The sequence below is a fragment of the Somniosus microcephalus genome, chromosome 26 (assembly GCF_052327205.1).
Source record: "Somniosus microcephalus isolate GS21.2 chromosome 26, FLI_Smic_1.0, whole genome shotgun sequence".
NCBI classification, from domain to species: Eukaryota; Metazoa; Chordata; class Chondrichthyes; order Squaliformes; family Somniosidae; genus Somniosus; species Somniosus microcephalus.
In genome coordinates, this window is record NC_141012.1 from 3,286,906 (window position 1) to 3,300,015 (window position 13,110).

The following is a 13,110-nucleotide window of genomic DNA, read 5'->3' on the forward strand; positions in this document are numbered from 1 at the left end:
CAGGGGAGCACAGAACCAGGGGCCACAGTCTAAAAATAGCGGGCAAATCATTTAAAACAGAGATGAGGAAGAATTTCTTCACTCAAAGAGTGGTGAGCCTGTGGAATTCCCTGCCACAGAGGGCTGTGAAGGCTAATTCAATAAATATTTTCAAGAGAGAATTGGATATATTTCTGAAGGCTAAGGGGATTAAGGGTTACGGAGAAAAGGCGGGGACGGGGTACTGAACTGGTAAGATCAGCTAAGATCTCAGATGAAGATCAGCCATGATCTCATTGAATGGCGGAGCAGGCTCGAAGGGCCGAATGGCCTACTCCTGTTCCTATCTCTATGTAAGATGCTCCTTTGAACAAGCTTTTGGTCACTTCCTAATTTCTCCTTATGTGGCTTCGCTCCTGAGAAGCGCTTTGGGATGTTGTACCACATTAAAGGCGCTATATAAATGCAAGGTATTGTTGACTGTGCCAAGGGCTTGCGATAGACTCGCAGCCTGTCAGTCCTCCTGTGCTGGTCACCAGGCACGGTGATGAGGCGAAAATTAAAACAGCTGCAAATATTGGAAATCTGAAATGAAAGCCAGAAAGTAGGAGATACAGAGCGGGCTCATCAGCCTCTGAAAATCGGAATGAGAGAATTAGTTTGGGGGCATGGCTCCTTCGCCTGAACTCCCTACCCCAAAATATTAACCCTCTCGGTCTCTGCTCAGATGTTGATGGACTCGCTGTGTATTTCCAGCAGTTTCTGGAGTTTGGAGTTAAACTGTCCCAGCAAACAGATTAAACACAGAATAAAAGAGAAATACTGCGGATGCTGGAATTCTGAAATAAAACCAGGGAAAATGCTGGAAATCCTCAGCAGGTCAGGCAGCAACTGCGGGAAGAGAAACAGAGTCAACGTTTCAGGTCGATGATCTTTAAGAACATAAGAAATAGGAGCAGGAGAAGGCCATTCGGCCCCTCGAGCCAGCTCCGCCATTCGGCCCCTCGAGCCTGCTCCGCCATTCGGCCCCTCGAGCCTGCTCCGCCATTTGGCCCCTCGAGCCTGCCCCTCATGGCTGATCTGAGCTTGGCCTCAACGCCATTTCCCTGCCCGCTCCCCATAACCCTCGACTCCCCTGTAGCTCAAATATTTGTCTATCTCTGCCTTGAATATATTCAATGACTCGGCCTCCACAGCTCTCTGGGGTAGAGAATTCCAAAGATACACGACCCTCAGAGAGAAGAAATTCCTCCTCATCTCCGTCTTAAATGGGTGACCCCTTATTCTGAAACTATGCCCCCGAGTTCTAGATTCCCCCACGAGGGGAAACATCCTCTCAGCATCCACCCTGTCAAGTCCCTTCAGAATCTTATACATTTCAATAAGATCCCCTCTCATTCTTCTAAACTCCAATGGGTATAGGCCCAACCTGCTCAACCTTTCTTCAACTCAGGAATTAACCTAGTGAACCTTCTCTGAACTGCCTCCAATGCAAATATATTCCTCCTTAAATAAGGAGACCAAAACTGTACACAGTACTCCGGGTGTGGTCTCACCAATGCCCTGTACAGTTGTAGCAAGACTTCCCTACTTTTATACTCCATCCCCCTTGTAATAAAGGCCAATATTCCTTTTGCCTTCCTAATTACTTGCTGTACCTGCATTCTAACTTTTTGTGTTTCATGTACGAGGACACCCAGATCCCTCTGTACTGCAGCATCATTTAAATAATAATTTGCTTTTTTATTTTTCCTACCAAAGTGGATAACCTCACATTTTCCCACATTATACTCCATTTGCCAGATTTTTGCCCACTCACTTAACCTGTCTATATCCCTTTGCAAACTCTCTGCGTCCTCCTCACAATCTTTCATCAGAAATCCTTAAAACCAGATCTTTCCACTCACCAGGCTCAGATATTCACATACTCCGCCCCTTCAAACCTTCTTGACTTTAGGTTTGAGCATTTTAAGATAAAAATATTTTTGCATCAAACATTTAGATTGCAACTTCAGTTTTTAAGCAGGAAATGAAACTCCCGACAGCAGCAGTCTCAGAATGATCAGCATGTTTTGGTACGTGAATGGAGCTCGGTCGAGCAGCTCAATGCTGCTGCACGGGAGAGCGGAGCCTGCAAGTTGCTGACGAACCACTTAAAAAAAAATTAAATAGCAAACAACTGAAGGAAACTTTTGAAAATTAAAAAAAAAAAAATAACCAGGCCTGGAATCAAATCCAACCATCAAAACAGTGCAATCTCGCTTCTCATTTTGTACAACGTGGCATTAATATTCCCCAAATCTGTAGAAACTTTCTTTTTTAAAACTAAAACCAACCCAATGAATAAATCCAGAGTAGAGATTTAGGAGAGAGGGACACAGGAACAGGAAGAGGTTATTCAGCCCCTCGAGCCTGTTCCACCATTCAATGAGATCGCGGCTGATCTGTATCTTAACTCCATCTTACCCGCCTTGGCTCTGTAACTCTTAATACCCTTTACCCAACAAAAATCTATCAATCTCAGTTTTGGAAGTTTCAATTGATCCCCAGCCTCAACAGCTTTTTGGGGGAGAGAGTTCCAGATTTCCACTACCCTTTGTGTGAAGAAGTGCTTCCTGACATCACCCCTGAACGGCCTGGCTCTAATTTTAAGGTGATGCCCCCTTGTTCTGGGCTCCCCCCACCAGAGGAAATAGTTTCTCTCTATCTACCCGATTGAATCATTTAATCATCTTAAAACACCTCAATTAGATCTTCTATACTCAAGGGTCAGAACGAGGGAGACACACAGAAGGGGGAGGATTTAACCCATCATTTTAACTCCCTCACGCCCAATGAGAATGGGGCATGCATGGGGTTGAAATGAGAGCAGAATACATACTCCAGAATTTACAGCAGAACTTGGAAACGGCGCCCATATCTGGAGAGGCCCCTCGAACCCCCCTCTCCCTCATTCACGGTCCAGAGACGAGAAAAAGCTGGGCATTCGACAGACAACCCCTCGCTCACCTCAACCCCCAACTCCTCGCTCACCTCACCCTCCAACCCCTCAACCCTCCAACCCCTCGCTCACCTCAACCCCAACCCCTCGCTCACCTCAGCCCTCAACCCTCTAACCCCTCGCTCACCTCAACCCCCAACTTCTCAACCCTCCAACCCCTCGCTCACCTCAATCCCCAACCCCTCGCTCACCTCAACCCCCAACCCGCCAACCCCTCGCTCACCTCAGCCCTCAACCCTCTAACCCCTCACTCACCTCAACCCCCAACTTCTCAACCCCTCGCTCACCTCAATCCCCAACCCCCTCGCTCACCCCAACCCTCCAACCCCTCGCTCACCTCAACCCCAACCCCTCCAACCTCTCGCTCACCTCAACCCCCAACCCCTCAACCCTCCAACCCCTCGCTCACCTCACCCTTCAACCCCTCAACCCCTCGCTCACCTCAACCCTCCAACCCCTCGCTCACCTCAACCCTCGCTCACCTCAGCCCTTAACCCTCTAACCCCTCGCTCACCTCAACCCCCAACTTCTCAACCCTCCAACCCCTTGCTCACCTCAACCCCCAACCCCTCGCTCACCTCAACCCCCAACCCCTCGCTCACCTCAACCCCCAACCCCTCACCCTCCAACCCCTCACTCTCTTTCCTTTGCAACCGTTCTCTATTTTAGCGATGACTCCAGAACTTGCCTCTCTTGTTTCTTCTAAAGTCCAAACACCCCGTCCTATACACTCTTCCTTCTGCGATATAGTGCCATCTTCTAGCCTAACTCATTCTCTCTCAGAACCTCACTTACCTTGGTCTTCCCCACTTTTTCAGCCCTTCCCCTGGTGCCCTGTGCTCTTCCCCTGGGTTTCTCCAGGGTGTGCAGGTGTTTCTGGGGGTGGTCACTCAGCCGTCACATACTGGTGGACAAGGAACAAATGGCCATAATATCTGCCCCCTGCCTCCAGCCAGACCAGGACATAATGTATGGACTGAGGGGAGCTGGAAGAGGGGGATAGATAGTAAGAACACCCCCCCCCCCACACACCACTGGGCACAGTCCTTACACAGAATAAATCAGCTCCTGGCCCAGTGCTTTGGTCAGTGGAGTCCGAGCTCGGGCCCGAGCCCGTCTGACATCTGTCAGCTCAAGAACCACACAGCGCACTCATCTCTGACCTGCTGGGACAGTCCCAACTCTCCCGCCACAGACGTGCGCGAGGGACACGCTCGCTGCGCACACCACCCCCCACATTCTCTCCCAGCTGTCTATCACCGCCAATAACTTCTGCTTTTCACACACTCCTGAGCATACAGCTTGTCTGCTTCTGTTTTTACATCATCTTCTGTGTCATTTTCAGTCGCGGCCATTAGATAATCTTGTTTTGAGTAGTTTGATGCTCACCCGAGCGAGCAGCCGCTGCGCCGGTCCACCAATCGCAGTTCAGCTACTGGGAGACACACAGGGTAACCGTGATGCCCCGGGTGGTACTGAGGCACACAGATTAGGAGGGGCCCAAGTTCGAATCCTGGCCCGTGCGGAGTGAGCTGGACTCACGGGGGGGGGCACCCCACCCACTCCTGCCCCATCCTGTTCCCCTCGCTCTGCTGTAGCACTTCACTCTCTCCAGGCCCCCACTCCGTGTCCCGTCTGTTGACACGGGCCAGAGTGCCCGCTCACCCACAGAAAGCACCATGGCTTTCGACAACTCGATAAATATCAAAAGAGGACATGCTAAACCTTTATAAATCACTGGCTGGGCCCCAGCTGGAGAATTGTGTCTGATTCTGGGCACCACACTTTAGGAAGGATGTCAAGGCCTTGGAGAGGGTGCAGAGGAGATTAACTAGAATGGTGCCAGGGATGAGGGACTTCAGTTACGTGGAGAGACTGGAGAAGCTGGGATTGTTCTCCTTAGAGCAGAGAAGGTTAAGGGGAGATTTAATAGAGGTGTTCAAAATCATGAAGGGTTTTGATAGAGTAAATAGGGAGAATCTGTTTCCAGTGGCAGGAGGTTCGGTACCCAGAGGACACAGATTTAAGGTGATTGGCAAATAAGCCAGGGAGGAAATGAGGAGATTTTTTTTTTTACCCAGCGAGTTGTTATGATCTGGAATGCGCTGCTTGAAAGGGCGGTGGAAGCAGATTCAATAGTAACTTTCAAAAAGGAATTGGATAAATACTTGAAGGGAAAATAGTTACAGGCCTATGGGAAACGAGCTGGGGAGTGGGACTAATGTTCTCCGTATATTTTTTGCTGCCCGGTCCCAGTAAACCCGTTGCCCGGTCACGCATGCGCAGTATCTTTCCCAGCAGCAGCAGCTGGTGAGCGGTCAGGTGCCTTGGGGGGACACCGGGTGGGACTAATTGGATCGCCCTATCAGAGAGCCGACACAAGCTCGCTGGGCCGAATGGCCTCCTTCTGTGCTGGATCAGTCTATGATTCTAGGACGGGTGAAAGGGGAACAATGTGTATTAATGCAGCGCCTGATCACAGCCTCAGGGCTTCCCAAAGTGCTTCACCTCCAATGGATCATTTTTGAGGCACATTCACTGTCACTGTTGCAAATGCTGAACTTCGGGGCTTGATGCAAATCAAAGCAAAGGAAGGAGTGGGGAGTGAAGCTGTCACCTCTCCTATACCTGCTGCCACCCGTGCTCCAATTCGCAGCACTTGCAGTTTTTGGTTTGGTTTTCACTCGATATAATGGTGTAAAATCTGATAAGACAGTTTGATGCAGATTCTGCCATCGATCCACATCTCTCAGGTGTGATATCTCAGCTCTTGAACTCCGATAACGAAATCTGGGTGACACAGGGATTCTGAGCTTGTACCGTCATCAGGAACACAGAGTAACAGGAACAGATCGGTATTGAAAATCCGGGCCCAGAATCTTTCCCACTCAGGAGATGCATGTTAGCACAAGGGGTTCAGGAGGCTCAGCAAAGAAAGTGGCATCTGGAAAATGTAAATTACCAGAGAGACAGAGAGGGAGGGGGAGGCGAGAGACAGAGGGGGGGGCGAGAGACAGAGGGGGGGGCGAGAGACAGAGGGGGGGGGGCGAGAGACAGAGGGGGGGGGGCGAGAGACAGAGGGGGGGCGAGAGACAGAGGGGGGGCGAGAGACAGAGGGGGGGCGAGAGACAGAGGGGGGGCGAGAGACAGAGGGGGGGCGAGAGACAGAGGGGGGCGAGAGACAGAGGGGGGGCGAGAGACAGAGGGGGGGCGAGAGACAGCGGGGGGGCGAGAGACAGAGGGGGGCGAGAGACAGAGGGGGGGCGAGAGACAGAGGGGGGCGAGAGACAGAGGGGGGCGAGAGACAGAGGGGGGCGAGAGACAGAGGGGGGGCGAGAGACAGAGGGGGGGCGAGAGACAGAGGGGGGGCGAGAGACAGGGGGGGCGAGAGACAGAGGGGGGGCGAGAGACAGAGGGGGGGCGAGAGACAGAGGGGGGCGAGAGACAGAGGGGGGGCGAGAGACAGAGGGGGGGCGAGAGACAGAGGGGGGGCGAGAGACAGAGGGGGGGCGAGAGACAGAGGGGGGGCGAGAGACAGAGGGGGGGCGAGAGACAGAAGGGGGGCGAGAGACAGAGGGGGGGCGAGAGACAGAGGGGGGGCGAGAGACAGAGGGGGGGCGAGAGACAGAGGGGGGGCGAGAGACAGAGGGGGGGCGAGAGACAGAGGGGGGGCGAGAGACAGAGGGGGGGGCGAGAGACAGAGGGGGGGCGAGAGACAGAGGGGGGGTGAGAGACAGACACAGAGGGGGCGAGAGAGAGAGCTGGAGAGGCAAAGAGAAAGAAAGATAGACACAGATAAAAACAGAAAATGCTGGAAACACTCAGCAAGCCAGGCAGCACCTGTGGAGAGAGAAACAGAGTTACCGTTTCAGGTCAATAACCCTTCTTCAGAACAGCCACATCCAGCAGACATTCCCAGAGAGCGATCAGGAGCAGGAATCCCAGCTGGTTTCTCTTTCCCTGATGCAGGGGAATTGAGACCAGGGACCCGGGTTCAAATCCGGCCTCGGGTGACTGTCTGTGTGGAGTTTGCACATTCTCCCCGTGTTTGCGTGGGTTTTCTCCGGGTGCTCCAGTTTCCTCCCACAGTCCAAAAATGTGCAGGTTAGGTTGATTGGCCATGATAAAAATTGGCCCTTAGTGTTAGGGGGGATTAAATACGTAGGGTTACAGGGATAGGGCTTGGGTGGGATGGCTGTCGGTGTAGGGACCGGGTGCTAGGGTTTGGATGATCAGCCATGATCTCGTTGAATGGCGGAGCAGGCTCGAAGGGCCGAATGGCCTACTCCTGCTCCTATCTTCTATGTTTCTATGTAGGTGTAGTTCCCCAACCCCCCACTCCCTCCGGGCCTAATCCCTATATCCTGAAGCCCAGGCCCAGAGTTTATTTCTGAAACTGGAAGCACTGGAACATTTGGTCAGGAACAGGACTGAGGGGAGAATGGATTCCGAGACACTGAGCCAAATGAAGGAAGGTCTCCGATGACTTGTGGAGGAGCTAAAGTTAGGCAAATATTGCAGAGTTTTGTTCCATTTACATTGGTTAGGGCAGAGGGGAAGTTTTCTGGATTTTGCCTGGAGATTAAATGTGTTTGGGTAGAGTCTTTGACGGGGCAGATTGCACAGGGTCGGTGCTGGGAACTGGCTCAGGGTATGGATGGCTTTTCCACTCTTTGCATCACGTGATGAAGCAGTCAGTCGTAAGTATGTGGGGGGGGGGAGCGTTCAGGGGAGAGGGGGGGCGTTCAGGGGAGAGGGGGGGCGTTCAGGGGAGAGGGGGGGGCGTTCAGGGGAGAGGGGGGGCGTTCAGGGGAGAGGGGGGGCGTTCAGGGGAGAGGGGGCGTTCAGGGGAGAGGGGGGCGTTCAGGGGAGAGGGGGGGCGTTCAGGGGAGAGGGGGGGCGTTCAGGGGAGAGGGGGGGCGTTCAGGGGAGAGGGGGGGGCGTTCAGGGGAGAGGGGGGGGTGTTCAGGGGAGAGGGGGGGCGTTCAGGGGAGAGGGGGGGCGTTCAGGGGAGAGGGGGGGCGTTCAGGGGAGAGGGGGGCGTTCAGGGGAGAGGGGGGGCGTTCAGGGGAGAGGGGGGGGCGTTCAGGGGAGAGGGGGGCGTTCAGGGGAGAGGGGGGGCATTCAGGGGAGAGGGGGGGCGTTCAGGGGAGAGGGGGGGCGTTCAGGGGAGAGGGGGGGCGTTCAGGGGAGAGGGAGGGCGTTCAGGGGAGAGGGGGGGCGTTCAGGGGAGAGGGGGGCGTTCAGGGGAGAGGGGGGGCGTTCAGGGGAGAGGGGGGGCGTTCAGGGGAGGGGGGGGCGTTCAGGGGAGAGGGGGGGCGTTCAGGCGAGAGGGGGGGCGTTCAGGGGAGAGGGGGGGCGTTCAGGGGAGAGGGGGGGCGTTCAGGGGAGAGGGGGGGGCGTTCAGGGGAGAGGGGGGGCGTTCAGGGGAGAGGGGGGGCGTTCAGGGGAGGGGGGGGCGTTCAGGGGAGAGGGGGGGGCGTTCAGGGGAGAGGGGGGGCGTTCAGGGGAGAGGGGGGGCGTTCAGGGGAGAGGGGGGGCGTTCAGGGGAGAGGGGGGGCGTTCAGGGGAGAGGGGGGGCGTTCAGGGGAGAGGGGGGCGTTCAGGGGAGAGGGGAGGCGTTCAGGGGAGAGGGGGGGCGTTCAGGGGAGAGGGGGGGCGTTCAGGGGAGAGGGGGGGCGTTCAGGGGAGAGTTCAGGGGAGAGGGGGGGCGTTCATGGGAGAGGGGGGGCGTTCAGGGGAGAGGGGGGGCGTTCAGGGGAGAGGGGGGGCGTTCAGGGGAGGGGGGGCGTTCAGGGGAGAGGGGAGGCGTTCAGGGGAGAGGGGGGGCGTTCAGGGGAGAGGGGGGGCGTTCAGGGGAGAGGGGGGGCGTTCAGGGGAGAGGGGGGGCGTTCAGGGGAGAGTTCAGGGGAGAGGGGGGGGCGTTCAGGGGAGAGGGGGGGCGTTCAGGGGAGAGGGGGGGCGTTCAGGGGAGGGGGGGGCGTTCAGGGGAGAGGGGGGGGCGTTCAGGGGAGAGGGGGGGGCGTTCAGGGGGGGGCGTTCAGGGGAGAGGGGGGCGCGTTCAGGGGAGAGGGGGGGCGTTCAGGGGAGAGGGGGGGGGCGTTCAGGGGAGAGGGGGGGCGTTCATGGGGAGACGGGGGCGTTCAGGGGAGACGGGGGGCGTTCAGGGGAGAGGGGTGTGCGTTCAGGGGAGAGCGTTCAGGGGAGGGGCGGGCGTTCAGGGGAGAGGGGGGGCGTTCAGGGGAGAGGGGGGGCGTTCAGGGGAGAGGGGGGGGCGTTCAGGGGAGAGGGGGGGTGTTCAGGGGAGAGGGGGGGTGTTCAGGGGAGAGGGGGGGGTGTTCAGGGGAGAGGGGGGGTGTTCAGGGGAGGGGGGGTGTTCAGGGGAGAGGGGGGGTGTTCAGGGGAGAGGGGGGGTGTTCAGGGGAGGGGGGGCGTTCAGGGGAGAGGGGGGGCGTTCAGGGGAGGGGGGGGCGTTCAGGGGAGAGGGGGGGCGTTCAGGGGAGGGGGGCGTTCAGGGGAGGGGGGGCGTTCAGGGGAGAGGGGGGGCGTTCAGGGGAGAGGGGGGGTGTTCAGGGGAGAGGGGGGTGTTCAGGGGAGAGGGGGGTGTTCAGGGGAGAGGGGGGGTGTTCAGGGGAGAGGGGGGGTGTTCAGGGGAGAGGGGGGGTGTTCAGGGGAGAGGGGGGGTGTTCAGGGGAGAGGGGGGGTGTTCAGGGGAGAGGGGGGTGTTCAGGGGAGAGGGGGGGTGTTCAGGGGAGAGGGGGGTGTTCAGGGGAGAGGGGGGGTGTTCAGGGGAGAGGGGGGGTGTTCAGGGGAGAGGGGGGGTGTTCAGGGGAGAGGGGGGGTGTTCAGGGGAGAGGGGGGGTGTTCAGGGGAGAGGGGGGTGTTCAGGGGAGAGGGGGGTGTTCAGGGGAGAGGGGGGGGTGTTCAGGGGAGAGGGGGGGTGTTCAGGGGAGAGGGGGGTGTTCAGGGGAGAGGGGGGGTGTTCAGGGGAGGGGGGGGTGTTCAGGGGAGAGGGGGGTGTTCAGGGGAGGGGGGTGTTGAGGGGAGAGTGTTCAAGGGAGGGGGGGGTGTTCAGGGGAGGGGGGGCTGTTCAGGGGAGGGGGGGTGTTCAGGGGAGAGGGGGGGGTGTTCAGGGGAGGGGGGGGCTGTTCAGGGGAGAGGGGGGGTTCAGGAGAGGAGGTCTCGGTATCCCTCCTTCCTTGTCTAGCGTTGCCAGACTCCGAGATCTTCACGCTGCTCGGTGTCGAGTCACTGATATTTGGCACATGGTCAACAGGATATTATTGAGAAAAGTTCTAAAAAACCTGGCTGACAGCAACTCGCAATGCAGGTGAGAAGGAGATAACATCAGACTGTAGGCGGCAGCCTCAGAACCAGACCACGTTGGAAAGGCATCGAACAATAAATCTCATTTCCTGTATCAAAAATACAAAATTCAACATCTTCATAACAACAGGTAATTAACTGTCAGTCATTTAATTTGGGTGATTTCATTAACAAACTAATATTGTTTGGTTTTCCCAATGAATCAGAATCCTAGAATTTTACATGACGTGACACTTTGCCCCATCGCCCTGTGCCCTCTCTCTGAAAGATCTCCCCTTAGTCCCATTCCCATTTAAAGATTATGATTAATTCTGTTTCCCGTTTCTGATCGGGCATTCCACGTCTCAACAACAATCTGTGCAAATAAAAATCCCTGAAACACCCTTTGCTGCATTCTGTTGGAGATGATCTGAAATGTATCCCCTCCAGTTACTGGCTCACCGACCAATGGAAATAGTTTTTAATCAGTTCATCAGCTTTTCAACGCAGTTAGCAGATCTTCTCTTAACCTTCTCCCTCTCTCCTCCTAACTGGAGCCTCTCGTTCCCGAGGTCATCTTACGGAACCTCTCCTTGGCCTTGAAATCCAAACAAAAGAAAATGGGACACAATTCATGCACCTGTGCCCCAATCAGTGATCGGGCAGGTGTAGCATTACCTCTTGGGCTTTTATACTCGAAGCCTCTATGGATGTAACCTAGGATCCCGATGCTTCTTTTTGCAGCTTCATAAACTTACATTCCTACTTTTCATGTATTCACTGTGGGGCACAGTCCAGTATCGAAGGCCCAATAACCAGATTGACCTGAAACCCATTGTGAATGGGGCTTAATTTACACATTCAGCCCGCATAACCCACTCACACCTCACACACACACACACTTGGCCATCTCCCAAGAAAGCCAGAATGGATCCATAAGCTAACATCGTCCCATTGGCCCACAAAGCGCACAGACCCAGCACTGTGAGACCCAACACTGTGACCCCCCGGCACTGTGAGACCCAGAGAGACCTGGCACTGAGGGACCCGGCACTGAGAGACCCGGCACTGAGAGACCCAGAGAGACCTGGCACTGAGGGACCCGGCACTGAGAGACCCAGAGAGACCTGGCACTGAGGGACCCGGCACTGAGAGACCCAGAGAGACCTGGCACTGAGGGACCCGGCACTGAGAGACCCGGCACTGAGAGACCCAGAGAGACCCGGCCCTGAGGGACCCGGCCCTGAGGGACCCCCCGGCACCGTGAGACCCAGAGAGACCTGGCACTGAGACCCCCGGCACTGAGAGACCCAGCCCTGTATCAGTGGGACCGCATCACGGGTACAAAAAGTCATCAAAAAGGGAATATTGGCCTTTATCTCAAGGGGGATGCATTACAAAGTGAGGATGTGATGCTTCAGTTGTGTAGAGCCTTGGTCAGACCCAATCAGGTGCATAAGAGTGAGTGAGAAGATAGTACTAGAGAAGATAGTACTAGAGAAGATAGTACTAGAGAAGATAGTACCAGAGAAGATAGTACTAGAGGCGGAAGTAGTACCATATTAGATAGGAGCAGACTAAGAAAGACTATGAACAATTCAAAAATGGGTTTAGAATGCATGTACATAAACGCGCAAAGTGTGGTGAATAAGGTTGGTGAGCTACAAGCACAATTATCTGTGTGGCAATATGATGTGGCAATAACGGAAACATGGCTTAAAAACGGTGTGGGCTGGGCACTTAATATTCAAGGGTACAAGGTGTTCAGAAAAGATAGGGAAGGGGGAAAAAAGGGAGGTGGGGTGGCAGTGCTGATTAAGGAAGACATTGTAGTGTTGGAAAGGGAGGATGTTCTTGAGGGGACAAGGACAGATTCCATTTGGTTAGAGTTGAGGAGCAAAAAGGGTCTGATCACGCTATTGGGGGTATTATATAGGCCTCCAAGTAGTGAGAGGGAGGTAGAGGAGCAAATCTGCAGGGAAATCGCAGAGACATGCAAGAGCTGTAGAGTGGTGATATTGGGGGACTTTAATTACCCAACTATCAATTGGGATAATGCTAGGGTAAAGGGAAAGGAGGGGGAGGAATTTCTGAAATGTGTTCAGGAGAATTTCCTTGACCAATATGTTCTTGGCCCAACTAGGAAGGAAGCATTGCTGGATCTGGTGCTGGGGAATGAGGTGGGCCAAGTGTCTGTGGGAGAGCACTTGGGTACAAGTGATCATCGTATCATAAGATTTAGGTTAGCAATGAAGAGGAGCAAAGAACAATCTGGAGTGGAGCTTCTAAATTGGAATAGGGCTAACTTCAATGGGATGTGAAAGGATCTAGCCAGGGTAAAATGGAACCAAAGACTGATAGGAAAATCTGTAACGGAACAATGGGAGATCTTTAAAGAGGAGATGTTCCAAGTACAGGCTAGGTACATTCCAACAAGAGGGAAGGGTAAGGGAACCAAAGCAAGGGCTCCTTGGATGACGAGGGAGATAGAGAAGATGATGAAACAAAAGAAGGTGTATGATGCATGTCAGGTGAATTCTTCAAGGGAGAACCAGACCAAATACAATAAGTTGAAATGGGATGTGAAGATGAAAATAAGATTGGCAAAGAGAGAATATGAGAGTAGAATGGTGACTAACATAAACGGGAACCCAAAAATCTTCTACCGGTATGTAAACAGTAAGCGGGTAGTAAGAGGCGGGTGGGACCTATTAGGGACAAAGAAGGTGATATATGCTTAGAGGTGCAGGGCAAGGCTAGAATACTCGATGAGTACTTTGTATCGGTGTTTACTAAGGAGGTGGATGCTGACAAAATATCGGTAG